The sequence below is a fragment of the Puma concolor genome, chromosome C2 (assembly GCF_028749965.1).
Source record: "Puma concolor isolate L17-30 chromosome C2, mPumCon1.1.hap2, whole genome shotgun sequence".
Classification (NCBI taxonomy): Eukaryota; Metazoa; Chordata; class Mammalia; order Carnivora; family Felidae; genus Puma; species Puma concolor.
In genome coordinates, this window is record NC_141675.1 from 27,109,783 (window position 1) to 27,125,902 (window position 16,120).

The 16,120-nt window shown below is 39.7% G+C and overlaps 1 protein-coding gene and 1 pseudogene across 2 annotated transcripts in view; one reads left to right on the plus strand and one right to left on the minus strand.

The window, feature by feature from the left end:
• The window catches only part of PIK3R4 (phosphoinositide-3-kinase regulatory subunit 4), a 203,541-nt gene that overhangs the window by 100,675 nt on the left and 86,746 nt on the right, over positions 1-16,120 (minus strand). The window lies entirely within an intron of this gene.
• LOC112850403 (succinate dehydrogenase [ubiquinone] cytochrome b small subunit, mitochondrial pseudogene) lies at positions 6,904-7,625 on the plus strand (annotated as a pseudogene).

The window sequence follows — 16,120 nt, forward strand, 5'->3', positions numbered from 1 at the left end:
TCTTGAAGAAACTAAGTCTAGGATGGTTAAGAAACTTTTTCAAGTTGATAAAGCTACTAAGTGACAGAAACAGCAACCAAATTAGTATCTGATTCCAGAGCCCCAGTGTTGTTCTTACTCACAACATAGGCCACCTCCAAGAATAATCTGTTCATCTACGCAAAACACCAGACAATGAAGATGTACCTTCAGAGACCGGAAAGAGAGAAGTGGAGACCCTGAAAAGCAAAGTTATGGAGTGTGAAGTCAAAGCCTAAAAGCTAAATGCGTAAGCCCAAGCAGATTTCAGTGTCTCTGTTAGGGAACAGAGAACTTTTTATGGCTACCCTTGAGTTTGTTTTCTATTTTTCTTCTTTAGTTGATATGCCTTATATTATTCTCTTGGATACCTGACACAAGAAATGTACAGGAGAATGGGAAGTCACATGGATTTAAGGTAAAGATATAAATTGGGGAGAAGGATCCTGAGGACTGCCAGTCCCTGACTATCCCCATTACAGTCATTACCCTCTGACATTTTTTTAAATTTATTTAAGGTCTGCCCTATTCTGAAATTCTGTGGTGACCTTTCAAGTTTGATTTTTGCTATGGCGTGCATTCATATTTTTATTAATGTTTATTTGTTTTTGAGAGAGAAAGAGAGAGACAGAGTGCGAACAGGAGAGGGGCAGAGAGAGAGGGAGACACGGAATCTGAAGCAGGCTCCAGACTCTGAGCGGTCAGCACAGAGCTCAACGCAGGACTCAAACCCAAGAACCATGAGATCGTGACCTGAGCTGAAGTCAGACATGTAACCTACTAAGCCTCCCACATACTCCGACCCTCTAACATTTTCAATAGCATTGCCCTACAACTCACAGAAGAAGAAGAAGAAACAACAAAGAATGACCAATAAATATATGAAGGTATTCAACTTAATTAGTAATCAGGCAAATAAAGAATTAGAATGTCAATGAGATACCACTTCATATCCATCAGATTGACAAAAATGTAAGTCTCATCACACTCACTATGGGGAAATAGGAACTTGCAACCCCTGCTTGTGAGCATATAAATTAATATAACCACATCAGAGAGTAATTTGGTAATATCTAGTGAAGTTGAAGATTTATGATACACTGTGCCCAGGAATTCTGCTTCCACATATATCCCTAGAGAAACTCTCCCACATGCATATTCAAGGATTCTACTGTGTTGCAATAGGAAAAAATGAGATACGTAAGTGTACACTAATAAGAGAATACATAAATACATTCATGTATATTCAAATGATGGACTACTATGTACCAGTGAAGTCAATAAACTTGATGTGTCAATATAGATAGATTACAAAAGCAAAATGTTCAGTGAGAAAAGCAAGATAGTGGATGAGATGCCATGCAGTATCATAACATTTATATAAACTTTGAAAACAAACAATTCTAAATATTTTTCATAGATATGTACATCTAAAGCATAAGCATAAAAATATGCACAGGAAGGATATGTCAACATTCGAATAAAGGATATGCCAACATTGGAAGCAACTGCTTCTACAATGAGAGAGGTAAACAGGACTAGTATAGAGAACAAAGAGAACCATATGCTTAATATTTCTTTCTTTTTAAAAATGGTCTAAAGCGAGTATGACAAAATAATACAATTTGTGAATTTTACTTTATTTTTTTAAATTGGGACAGAGTTTATTTTATTTTTAAATGTTTGTTTATTTTTCAGAGAGAGAGAAAGAGCATAAGCAGGAGAGGGGCAGAAAGAGAGAGGGAGACACAGAATCTGAAGTGGGCTCCAGGCTCAGCTGTTGGTACAGAACCCGTTGCAGGGCTTGAACCCACAAACCGTGAGATCATGACCTGAGCTGAAGTTGGACGTTTAACCGACTGAGCCACACGGGTGCCCCTAAAACTTGTGAATTTTAGATTGTTCATATCTAAACAAACATCTTGTTCAGATGTTTGTAATGTTACCCTTTTTGTTTTTCTGTGTGTTTAAAATATTTCACTGAGAAAGCAAACACTTCCCTATACTAAACAGTTTCAAAGGGGTTAAACATAGAGTCTAGTAAGAGAAGCTGCAATTAACGGCAAAGAGGCTTGAGGACATATCAGACAGCACCAATGCTCCAGAGACTGTAAATTATTGCCAAAGCTCAGCTATGCATCACCTACAGGAGAGGGTGGTTCCTCTTCAAGGCCAGTCATGGTTATTTCCCAGCAAGAAAGATAGTTTGGACCTGTCAGACAACCTCTTATTTCTCTTCAGTCAGGTAGAGTTTCTATGACTCACATTCTGATAGTGCTTGTCTTTGGTAAATCTTGCCACCCACACTGGCATGAGACTAACAATATTAAAGAAAATTCAATTTCCAGTGAAATATGGTATGCACAGACTACAAAACAAAATTCCTTAAGCCAGCCAAACCAAATCCTTTTGGTGCAAAATTCCTATTTCCTTTGTGGTCTTTTCTTCCACCCAAATTCTTCTTGTTAACAGACTTCAAAAATGTATCTTTTGAGGACTTGGAAGCCAACTTGAAGAGTTGTCTTAAAGACGAGATGATTTTAGGATGAGTAAGGATAATATCTATGGGAGGTCTGAACACATCAATAATGTTTAAATTCATGAGTTCAGTATCACACACATACGTGCGCACTTGCACACACACACACACACACACACACACACACACAGCTAGTTGGTCACCTTGAAGATGTTATTCATTTAGAAAATCAGGAAGTTAAAGGAAAGAATTCTTTAACCTGCCTTTCCTATATGAACTTTATACTACATAATCAAATAATAGTTGAGGCAAAGTTTCTCTTTATAAATGATTTCCAACAAATAAATGAAGAAGAAAAGTGAGAATAAGAATATTACCTTTTGCAACCCCTAAATAACTAAATCATCTGAACATTAAGCATGTATAGTGGCTCAGGGTACAAAAGAGAGACAATTAAACATTATGTGTGTCCTAATGAAGAATATATCACCAACTGTGAAATGATCTTGCTAAAACAATTAAGTCTGAATCTCACTAAGCCTCAAGATCCAAACACCAATTTATAGGAATAAGAGGACCGAGGCACATGTTAAAAGGGGAATATAATCAACAAATCTAGACTGTGGGCAGCTACAGGAGTAATTCTCATGTTTCTAGAACAAATAATTGCAAAGAGAAAAACAAGAGGTATGAAGAGGAAACCTGTAAATTAAAAGACTCAAAAAGCAAACCTTAAAACAAACAAACAAAAAAAAACAACAGGCAAAACTATAGAATTCAATCTCAAGTCTAGCACACTTGGATTATAAAACTGTAAGGAAAAATAAGGAAGTAAATATCATAAAGTTAAGATAGTGCTTTGTCACGAGGGAAGGATGAGTTGAGACTGGGACAGAACATGTGGAGGAAAATCTCTGTCTTCTGACATTAATGGTGGTTTTAAGGACATTAGCCTTATAATTCACTAAGCTGTATAACCACTGGTTAAAGACAGAAAGCCTGTAGAACATAAATATTGCAATATAACAAGATAATGGGGAGAATAAAACTATAATAATACCAATTTGCCTCATGTACATCAATAGATCTATAAATTGCATGATTCTTATCAAAAGCTTTGAAGGTACATCAAGTAATTACAAAAACAGTGTTAAAAAGAGGGAATATAGTGGCAATTCTTTTCCCTTTGACTGGAATGTAATTTACTTTGCTGGATGAAAATCCCGTGCATACCAAGCCATGTGTTATTTACCAAGAAAAGTCTGAAACCTTGTCTCCTATCCTGTCATTAAGAAACAAAATGTTAGGGGCACCTGGGTGGCTCAACTGGTTAAGCAGCCAGCCCTTGGTTTGCTCAGGTCATGACCTCATGGTTTGTGGGTTCAGGCCCTGCAGTAGGGCTCCACACTGGCAGTGCAGAGCCTGCTTGGGATTCTCTTACTCCCTCTCTCTCTCTGCCTCACCTCTCCTCTCTCTTTCTCTCGCAAAATAAAGAAACTTTAAAAAAAAAGAAACAAAACATTAAAAGACAAAAACAAATCTGTTCTCTTAAGCTGCAAAAGTGCAAGAATTCCACACATCAGGTCGTGAAAAGAATATAAACGGTTTCTGATGCCATAGAACAAAATTAAATTTCACTTCCACACTTTCGTATATACTTGGCCTCAAAGCCAAACTGTATAATATGTCACATCCTAATTTATTAGGTGACAAATCAAACTTATTACAGAATTAAAAGTAAATTAAGCAGCATGCATTCATTGTTAATTGGGGAATACTCAAGATTTGTCTCCATATATTACTGACATTCAGGAGCGTATTTAAAAAAAAACTTCAGGGGCGCCTGGGTGGCGCAGTCGGTTAAGTGTCCGACTTCAGCCAGGTCACGATCTCGCGGTCCGTGAGTTCGAGCCCCGCATCAGGCTCTGGGCGGATGGCTCGGAGCCTGGAGCCTGTTTCCGATTCTGTGTCTCCCTCTCTCTCTGCCCCTCCCCCGTTCATGCTCTGTCTCTCTCTGTCCCAAAAATAAATAAAAAACGTTGAAAAAAAAAATTTAAAAAAGAACTTCATAATACAATAGCTATATAATTTTGCTTCGGTTCGCTCAATTACAATATACCATAAAAATGATTTAAAAAATAAATTCAAAAAGGATTTGAAAGATTACGTATTTCTATGAAAGGGGTTCCACAACTTCTTTTTTTAAAGGCTGAGGTAAGAAGAGTCTGGCAAATGCTCGTCTACAGAATAATAACTCCCCTCTTGACCTGTGTATAGAATCTATCATAATCTGATCCCATTTGCCCTTTACCTTCTTCCTATCCCAGCTATTTTATCCCCACGAATTTCTTGGGCCCTAAAACCTCTCTGACATTAAATGTCATACTATTTTCCAAATCTGCTCAATCTCTCCACAGCTTTCATTTGCATATGCTCTTTCCTGACCTTTTTCTCTAATTCCATCTATCAGGCTCCTATCCACATATTGGGTCCCCGTGCAACTGTCTACTTTTGCTGTTTTTGCCTGGCAGAGTTAGTCAGTCTCTCCTCGGTGGTCCCTCAACCTGTGTCTTGACTTCTGTTACTGAAAATATAGCACCATATTGTAACTGATCATTTGGAACGTCTGTCTCCACCCAGGAGTGTCAGGTAAAACACAGGGTAACCCGTTAAATTTGAATTTCAGCTAAGCAACCAATAACATTTTAGTAGAAGTATATCCCATGCAATATTTGGGACATACTTATGCTAAAAATTTTTATTTGTTGTTTGTCTGAAATTCAAATGTAACTGAGCTCCCTATATTTTTATTTACTAAGTCTGGCAACCCTAGCTTCCACCATAACATCATGAACAACTTAAAAACTATGTTTTCTGGGGTACCTGGGTGGCTCAGTCAGTTAAGCATCCGACTTCAGCTCAGGTCATGATCTCACAGTCGTGGGTTCGAGCCCTGATTCAGGTCCTGTGCTGATAGCTTAGAACCCGGAGCCTGCTTCGGATCCTGTGTCTCCCTCTCTCTTTCTGCTCCTCCCCCGCTCACTCTCTCTCCCTCTCTCAAAAATAAATAAACATTAAAATTTTTAGAAAAAAAAAGCCCCTATGCTTTCTTAAGATGCCATTTTGGGGGATGTGTGTGTGTGTGTCTGTATATGTGTACGTGTGTGTGTACATGTGTATAATTGTCTACATTCTAGATGGATACAAAGGAAACTACTAATAATGGTTATCTCTGAGAAGAAGCAGTGACTTTCTCTTCTGTACTATTTAACTTTCTATCATTAACATATATTAATATTGCAATAAGAACTCATTTTTTAAAAAAATATCACAAGCAACTTGAGAGGAGGAATAATTATTCCTCTTTATATCCTCATAATGGTTGGCGTATTTCCATAGTTTTCAGCAAATGTGAATGGAATAAATGGACGATTGAAGTGAGACTCTTATGAGAGCACTTTGTGAACTCTGCACTGCCATTTGTTGAGCAAATACCTATTGAGCACTTACAGTGGCCCATGTACTGTTCTTAACGGCAGCAATAAAGCACTTTTAAAAATGCACTAACAATCTAATACTGCAGCTTTTAAATAATGCTTCCCAGGCTTTCGACTAATGGATTTTCAGGAGGTCATATGGTTGTATCCAGTCTTTGATTATATAGTTTCATTTTCCTCGTTGACCACAAACCAGACAAAGACCCACTCTTGTGGAGTTTACATCCCAGTGGAAATAGGCAAATGATAAGAAAGTAAACAAATATAGGGGTACCTGGGTGGCTAAGTCTGTTAAGCGTCAGACTCTGGATTTTGGCTCAGGTCATGATCTCACGGTTCGTGGGTTCAAGTCCCGCATCAACTCTGTGCTGAGGGTGGAGCCTGCTTGGGATTCTCTGTCTCCCTCTCTCTCAGCCCTTCCCTTACTTGTTTTCTCTCACTCTCTCTCTCTCAAAATAAACTTTTTTAAAACTTCTGAAACAAAAGAAAATAAACAAACACAGAAATAAGATAATTGCAGGCAGTTATAAAAGTCTTCTAAAGACAACCATAGAGGGTAAGGTGATGAAAAATGAAGGCTTCTCTGAGGTGTTATTTGAGATGAGATCTCACTGATGAAAAGGAGTCAGTCTGAGACAATCTGGAAGAACTTCAGAGCAAATGCAAAGCAAGTCAAGGATAGTGAGGAGGAACAAGTTAGTAGTGTTTGAGAAACAGAAAAAAAGGCCCCAAGCTGCAAATCAAAACAGTGCCAGGGGCTTCACAAAAGAAGATATATGCATATGAAGATGTGCTACCATTGGCATGCAGACAAATGTAAATTAAGACTACAATCTGATATCTCTATACATCCACTAGAGCAACAAAAATTTTTAAATCTGGGGGTGACCTTGAGCCTTCAGGAGAGAGATGGGGAGTCTCTGGAGGCTGCATGTCCTGGGCAGTGCCCAAAGAGGCTGAGCTCTGTTGCTACGAATCCCAGTGGTCAGACTTGGCTCGTGTCTCAGCATTTCTCCAGGACTGACCTGCCCCAGGATGGTGTAGAACACAGCACATTCAACCCAACCGCCGTTGGGGTTCCAAGGCTGCATCTCTCCCCTGGACTGGTGAGAGGGTTGGCAGTGTTTTGCTCCTGGGCCTAATTCCAGCTGCTTATTTGAATCCTGGTTCTGTGATGAACTACCCCTGACTGCAGCCCTCAGTCTCCATAGTCACTGGGGCCTTGGACAAGTGGTTACTATGGTCGAGGAGATGCTTTACAAAAAGCTGCCAAGGCAGGTGTTTGGGCCCTCTCGGCTTCCACCTTTGTTGGGTTTTGTTATTTCAACTGTCATGATGTGGGCATCTGCAAAGCTGTTGCCACACCGTGGAAGCTCTGACCTTTTTGACTCAACACCTTGAGAACTGATTGTACACCTCTTTGCCTCTGCTCTGTCACACCATTCAACTCACGATAAAGAGGCAATAACAGGTAAGTCCAATGGTGAGACAAACCTCTTCTCCTAATCACCTGGTTATTTTTAGAATTTAGTCTTTGGGGAAAAGGTTCAAGAGGAATTGTATCCAAGAAATTTGGAGACTGGGTTCCTTATTCTGGTGAGCTTATGGGGTTGTCTCCCAGCTTCTCACAAGACTCACAGGATAACTAAACATCATATATGAGCTTTTTGCCTTTTAGCTAATCAAACTCTTGAAGGGAATTCAGCTTTATTGCTATCAATAAATGATCAAACTTCTGTATTTGTCCTGGGAATGACAGAGAAAGGGAAAGATTGTTAACTCATAAGTAAAGACTTTGCAGAAAATCAATCAGTGTTTATTTTTTTTATGTTTTTTTTATTTTTATTTTTTATTTTTTGAGAGAAAGACAGAGTGTGAGCAGGGGAGGGGCAGAGAGAGAGCAAGACACAGAATCTGAAGTAGGCTCCCGACTCTGAGCTGTCAGCACAGAGCCCATCGTGGGGCTCGAACTCACAAACCATGAGATCATGACCTGAATGGAAGTCAGGTGCTTAACTAACTGAGCCACCCAGGCGCCCCAGTGTTTAATTTTTAAAAACTTCTCTCTCTCTTCAGTCAATACCAGTAACAGATGGTTACATGTCCTCGGAAAACCTTAAAATGAGGAAATACTGATATTTCACATTACTAATTTCTAAATCCTGGAAAGAAGAGCCTGGAGAGCTTGAGTATAGAGAAGTTCCATGCAGGAAAGAGGCCCCTTTAGAGATGGATCAAAATATTACAGATTCTAAACAGATTTAATCTTAAAATGCAGTTATTTTACTTGTCCTAAAATAATCTGCCTACAAATATAAAACTGTAAGTAAAAAATTGTTATTTTCACACTCTAGGAATCTTTAATGTGAAAATGTTTTCTATGAGAAGAAAGTTTTTTAAAAAAATAAAATGCTATATGGGGCCCCTGGGGGGCTCAGTCAGTTAGCATCCAACTTTGGCTCAGGTCATGATCTCACAGTTCGTGGGTTCGAGCCCTAACCTACATTGGGCTCTGTGCTGGCAGCTCAGAGCCTGGAGCCTGCTTTGTATTCTGTCTCCCTCTCTTTGCCCCTCTCCCACTTGTGCTCTGTCTGTCTCTTTCTCTCTTTCTCAAAATAAATAAACACTAAAAAATTTTTTAATAAAAAAATAAAATGCTATGTAATAAATTTTTTTTTAATCTGACAATATCAAGTATTGGTGAGAATGTGGAAGAATTGAAAAATCTCATACCAGCTGGTAGGAATATAAAATGGTATAACCACTACAAAAAATAACTGAGCAGTTTTCTTATAAAGTTAAATATACATTTTATCATATAATCACATATATTTGTGTGTATGTGCATGTATATGTATGTGTATATACCAAAGAGAAATGAAAATACATGTCCACACAAAACCTGTACACAAATGTTCATATAAGCTTTACTTATAGTAGCAAAATGCTGGAAACAGCCCAAATTTCCAACTGCAAGGAAATGGATCAACTAATTGTGGTATATCTGTACAATGGAATGCAACACAGCAATCAAAAGAAGAAAAACTGATACACACAATAACACATAAATCTCAAGACCATTCTACAAAGCCCAATAAGGTAGACACCAAACAGAACATACTGTATGATTCCATTGATATGAAACTTTGGAATAGGCAAAGCTAGTTTACAGTCATATCAATAGTATACTGGGGACAAAAGTGGAGGTGGAGTGGGGAAATTAACTGCAAAGAGTATAAGGGAACTTTTTGAGGTGATGGAAATATTCTCGATCTTGATTGTGGTGATGGCGATAGCAGTATAGACATTTGTCAAAACCCAGCAAACTTGGGTTCAATACGGGTACATTTTATATGTGAATTACAGTTCAATAAAGTTGATATTTTAAAATGTGCTACAAGAAACTATGTATTAAAAGTGCTGAGGGGCGCCTGGGTGACTCAGTCGGTTAAGCATCCAACTCTTGGTTTCGGCTCAGGTCATGATCTCATGTTTAGTGAGTTCGAGCCCTGCATCAGACTCTGTGCTGATGGGGCAGAGCCTGCTTGGGATTCTCTCTCTCTCTCTCTCTCTCTCTCTCTCTCTGTGTCTCTCTCTCTCTCACTCTGCCCCTCCCCCACTCATACTTGCACTCTCTCTCTAAGTAAATAAATAAATAAACTTAACAAAAAATTACTTAAAATTTTTTTTAAAGGGCTGAAAAACTTGAGTGATAAAAGATGAGGGGAAAAATTGGCATGCTTTCTGGAAAAAGGATTTTGAAGGGGAGAGACACCAGTCCAAGGAGAGTAAAGCACAGGAAGGAAGGCCAAGAGTAAGGAATTCAGACAGTGGGAGAAAAGAAAAGATTATTCCTTTATCAAAAAATTAATTTCAAAATATAGTAATATTGCTGAGGGTTTGGGCTTTTATTACTTTCTCAACATTGTTTAGCAGCAATAAGGCACTTTAAGAAATGCACCAATGATTAAATATTGCAGCTTTTAAATAATATTCCTCAAGGGGCGCCTGGGTGGCACAGTCGGTTAAGCGTCCGACTTCAGCCAGGTCACGATCTCGCGGTCCGTGAGTTCGAGCCCCGCATCAGGCTCTGGGCTGATGGCTCAGAGCCTGGAGCCTGTTTCCGATTCTGTGTCTCCCTCTCTCTCTGCTCCTCCCCCGTTCATGCTCTGTCTCTCTCTGTCCCAAAAATAAATAAAAACGTTGAAAAAAAATTTTTAAATAATATTCCTCAAGCTTTTGCCTAATGGATTTTAAGGAGGTTGAATGGTTGTATCTAGTCCTTGACCTACACTGTTTAATTATCCTTATCGACTGACTCATGAAATTCTATCATGTGCAGTGGCATGCTATAAATGAAGCTTTGTTCCTTTTGTGAAATTGAGAGCTCTCTGCCTTTCCTCCTGGCTCGTGATCAAGAATTGGACTGCATCTTCTCCCACTGCCTGAGACAGAAAGCTAACAAGACAAATGACCATGAAAAAGACATCTTGATATTCCATCAGAAATCCAGATTAGCATCTCTTATGTAAGATTTTTTTAAAAATATGCAACGAAGGGCACCTGGCTGGCTCAGTTGGAAGAGCACGTGACTCTTGATCTTGGGGTCGTGGGATGGAGCCCCTGTTGGGTGTAGAGATTACTAAAAAAATAAATACATAAACCTAAAAAATTAAAAAACCAAAAATGAAAACACACAATGAGACTAGATTTTAGGAGTGCCTGGGTGGCTAAATCGGTTAAGCATACGACTTCGGCGCAGATCATGATCTCATGGGTTTGTGAGTTGGAGCTCCTTGTTGGCCTCTGTGCTGACAGCTCAGAGCTTGGAGACTGTCTCAGATTCTGTGTCCCTCTCTCTGTGTGCCTACCCCGCTCGTGCTCTGTTGCTCTCTCTCTCTAAAAGTAAATAGACTTAAAAAATTAAACAAACAAACAAATACAAAAAACCACCTAGATTTTAGAATCAGGACCAGCCACACCAGCAGGAAGAAAGGTGGCTGGGAAGTAGGGGGTGATTTCTGGACAGTTGGAAGACAGGGCTGCCTCTTAAAATGTGCCCCTTTTGCTGACTGGTGGCCAAGAATCTGCAAGACGGTGTCAGTCTTGTAACTCGAGGCATTTTTAAAACAGATGACCTTTAGGGGTCCCTGACCTTTAGGGACCCCTTTAGGGTCATTCTCTTATGGAAGGTGAGAACCCAAACCATTTACATTCATACAGCTCACTCTCTACATTAACGTGACTTTACTATTCCACTGGCATCATCAGTATGATTTTGCTGTTTTAGGAAACTCAAACATTGAACCTTTTTAAACAGCATTTGAAAACTTAAGGTTCAAGGGCTAAAACAGGCCTGTATACATGTTTTACTCAGAACTCCTGGTGTTGTATTTGTATGTATACATATATATAACATGCTTTTTATGAACATATGTATGTATATATACATATATATTAAGAAAGGGTATAAAAGGCTCAGTGGTGGTATCCTCTCTAGCTCACCCATCCAAGTAAACTCTTCCTTTCACTACCTTTGGTCTTTTTTATTTTTTAAATGTTGGTTAACTTTTTTCTTAAGTTTATTCATTTATTTTGAGAGAGAGAGAGAATGTGTTTCAGGGCCAGAAAGAGAGGGAGAGAGGGAGTCCCAAGCAGGCTTTGCATGGCCAATGCAGAGCCCAGTGCGGGGCTTCATGTCATGAACTGTGAGATCAAGACCTAAGCCGAGATCAAGAGTCAGAAGCTTAACTGACTGATCCACCCAGGTGCCCCTGTTTTATTTATTTATTTATCTTTAAAATGATGTTAGTTTTAGAAAACTGATAATATAAATTATTCTTGTCCAGATAAATACAATTTAATTGTGTCCAGCGAAATGCAATTGGTTGTTGCATAGATGACTAGACAGGTCCACTTGGTGGATCCATTTTGCACCTATTTGGAAAATTCATTTCAAAATTCTTTATGCCCTGTAAGTTTCTGCTCTTAATAAACTGTCTCTTGAACTGGTTGTAACATCTTACTGGTTACCTTATTAACGACTTAAAGAAAATATTTGACACATGTACATTTTATAGTTGATTTTATCTTTTTAAAAAAATTAGCTTTGGGGGCTCCTGGGTGGCTCAGTCAGTTGCGCATCCAACTCTTGATCTCTTCTCAGGTCATAATCTCGCACTTCATGATATCAAGCCCCGCGTTGGGCTCTGCACTGTTTGCACAGAGCTTACTTGGGGTTCTCTGTCTCCCTCTCTCTCTCTGCCCCTACCCCACTTGCACTCTATCTCTTTCGCTCTCTCAAGAAAAAATCTTTTAAATATACGTAATTTGGGATATCAAGAGGAGAAAGTTGAGTGAGGCATTACATAATTGCAGTTCCTGATGTGTTGGCCTCTTTGATTCTTGCCAGGTCTCTCTCTTGTTTGTTTACATTCATAATTTCCTTTTATCCTTATACCTCCCATTCTTTCCCCACCCCAACCCCAGAAAACAGTTTTAATGTGTATAATACATATCTTTTTCTTTGAATGCATTCATGTTTTTTTAATTGAGGTCAGATATATATTTTAAAGTGCATAAAGTCTCTTAATCTTAGGTATAAAGCTCAGTGAATCTCCATGTAATTACCACCCAGACATAGAATATTTCCAACACTCTCTTAAGGTCCCCTTGTGCCCCTTCTCAGGCAATATTAGCGGGCAATACAGCTATCACCTGCCCCTCCCCCCTCAGAGGTGCCACTATTCAGTTTCTATTGCTATAGATTAGTTTTGCCTGTTTTTGAATATTTTACATGTTCTTGGACATGTCATACAGTATATGCTCTTCATCATCTGCCTTCTTTCACTCACCATTATGCCTCTAAAATTCATCCATGTAGGAGTAGTTTATTCATTTTCTATTGCTGAGTAGTATTCATTTTATAAATCTACCACAAGGTATCCATTCTCTTATGGAAGGTGAGAACCCAAACCATTTACATTCATACAGCTTACTGTCTACGTTAATGTGACTTTACTATTCCATTGGTATCATCAGTATGATTTTACTGCTTCAGTAAACTCTTGTCCAGGAAGATAAAAATTGCAAACCACTTTTTTACTCATTCCAGCAACTTCCTGAAAGAAACTCATCAAACAATAATTTATACTTTTCGTCGCTTTAAACCCTTTGCTTTGCCTTGCTGGGTCTATCAGTCCTAAACTATTGCATCATTACCCTTACCTAGTTTTAACCAAGATCCACTTCCTTATGTTGAAAGACTCCCCTCAAAGCAGACTTTGAAATGTCAGTAACTATCTTGCCTTTGTTTGCCCTTCCCACCATGAAGCACTACAAAGATTTTGTGAGGGTAGTTCTTGACTCAGTTTTGCCTTTTTTTTTTAAACTCAGTTTTGTCTTATCAATAGTTGATGTGGCAATAATTTATGGAACCATCATTCAACAAGGGGCATTTGGCTTCTCTCTCATTTTTGGCTTTTACAAATAAAGCTGCTTTGAACTTTCTTATACTGGATTTTTTATGGAAGTATCCATCCATTTTTGTTAGATAGGTAGCTAGGAGTGGGCTTGTGTGCTTGTATTCTTGTGTGTGTGTGTGTGTGTGTGTATGTGATTTTTAAAGTGGTTTTATGGAGATATAATTCACATACCACACAATGTGTCCTTGTGTTCTAATTTACCTAAATGGTGTCATGTTATATACCTCACTTAAAAAATTTGAAGATTTTACATAAAATCAAGCTTTCCAGCTTTTCTTGAAAAATTAAGAGAACTGGGACACCTGGGTGGCTCAGTCGGTTAAGCGTCTAATTCATGATTTCGCCTCAGGTCATGATCCCAGGGTCGTGGGATTGAGCCCTGCATCGGGCTCTGTACTGAGTGTGGAGCCTCCTTGGGATTCTCCCTCTCTCTCTCTCTCTCTCTCTCTCTCTCTCTCTCTGTCTCTCTCAAAACAAACAAACAAACAAACAAACAAACAAACAAACAAACCCTGGAGCGCCTGGGTGACTCAGTCGGTTAAGCATCTGACTTTGGCTCAGGTCATGATCTTGTGCAGTGAGTTCAAGCCCCGCATCGGGCTGTGTCCTGACAGCTCAGAGTCTGGAGCCTGCCTCAGATTCTGTGTCTCCCTCTCTCGCTGCCCCTCCCCTGCACATGCTCTGTCTCACTCTCTTAAAAATAAATAAAGCTTTTAAAAATGTGTCTTTAAATATTGAAATAACTGGCAATACCAGGTCAGAATTCCCTTCCTCGTCACAGTATGTGACTGGAGCTGAGAAGGAGCTATCTACCCCCTCTCCTCGTTTAAGTCATCCATCTACTCCAGTGGGAATTTTAGTTGGTAATCTCTGTTCTAAGTACAGGCCTTGGAAGGGTAACTCTTTAAGCGCTTATTAATTGTATTTCAGACAAGAACAGATTTTACTGGAAGCAATAGGACCACCAGGAGACCCCTCTGCCACTGATGCTGGGAGGCAGCAAAGACAGAGAGCAAAGATGACTTAAGACATCTTGATCTATTTTGCAATTCTCTCCAGAAAGAGACTGGCAGTGGCAAAAGGAGAAGCATGATTATAGAAAAAGACCCAAGTCAGTCTCCCTCATTTGTTATCGCCATAAGCAACGTTTATGGAACATTTTTTGCATATAGGGTGTTGTAGATGCAAGGAAGAGTTAAAATAGCTCCCTACTGCTAAACCAGAAGAGTTTAATCTAATCCGTATGTTATAAAAAAAAAAAAGTCATTGAAGACTAATAATACAGCTTTTCTATTATGCCGGTAGGTATGAGAACAGAGCAGAAGAGAAATCAAATACACTTCTACACAATCAATGGGGTTCATTGACTCCAAGGGCTGGACAAGACTCTATGCTAATTGAAAAAATATTTTACTCCTCCGAATGGGTTTTGGTTATTTTTTTCCCAGCCTAGAAAGAGAATGTCTGTGTTTGGGCAGTATGTTTGTACTTGGTATAATTAACAAAAGGAAGTGGTCTGTCTGTGCCTCATACAGGGAATTGCAAAAGGGCAGCCACTTCTTCCCCTCATCCAGGGGAAAGAGAAATTGACTTTTTATTTCCCTTCCTTAGAAACCTGTGCTGGGGTACCTGGGTGGCTCAGTTGGTTAAGTGTCCGACTTCAGCTCAGGTCATGATCTCATGGTTCGTGAGTTCGAGCCCTGCATCGGGCTCTGTGCTGACCTATCAGAGCCCGGAGCCTGTTTCGGATTCGGTGTCTCCCTCTCTCTCTGCCCCTCTCCCACTTGTGCTCTCTCTCTGTCTCTCAAAAATGAATAAATGTTAAAAAAAAAAAAAAGGTGCAGAAATTGCCTAACCCTTTCATAAATGAAATTTGACTCTACCTGTTTGCCTTGATATGACAGTCTTAGGATAACTGAATGATCCATGGGGCAAAAAAGGGAGGCTTTAGCCACCCATCCTCATGGCAGCTCAGCCTATCATGTGCACTGAGCCTTAGAAACACCAGCACTACACACAGAAGGAGGAGGGTAGCTAACAGAACAGAACGAAACACCTAAGAAGCTGGGGGAACTCTGGTAATATGGAATTTTCTGCTTGTCCCTGTAGCTAAGAGGATACTGCCTTCTGAAAGGGGAAGGGAGGGTGACCGCCTGGGTTGCACTTACATTGTTTAAGAGCCAAATAAGTCATACCCACCATCATTTGTCATGGAGCTTGATGAGAATCAAATGACTCCATCAGATGTCAGTCATGAAGACAGACAAATGAGACAGCTTGTTATGCCAGACTAGTTCTTAGCCACCCAGAACAACCTTGGGTTTTGCAGGCAGCATTTGACTTCCAGGTGTTCAAAATGTGTGATCCTCAATTCTTCAGGCCAGAGCCTGTTGCTTTTACCTTCTTCTCCAGAGCAGTACAGGTCCACCATGCTACAAAATCGAGAGTGCTGAGTCTCAAGCTCCACTCTCTACTCAGCCTCCCTTTCTCTGACCCTCTGCGATGCCTTCCCAGGTTCCCAGCGTGTCTGCCCCATCTCCACCTTCAGCCCATCAGTCAGCCTGGACTCCCATATTTCAACCCACAGATGTGTGTTCTAATTCATCACCAGTCTTTTGTCTAATTCATCACCAGTCAGCCCA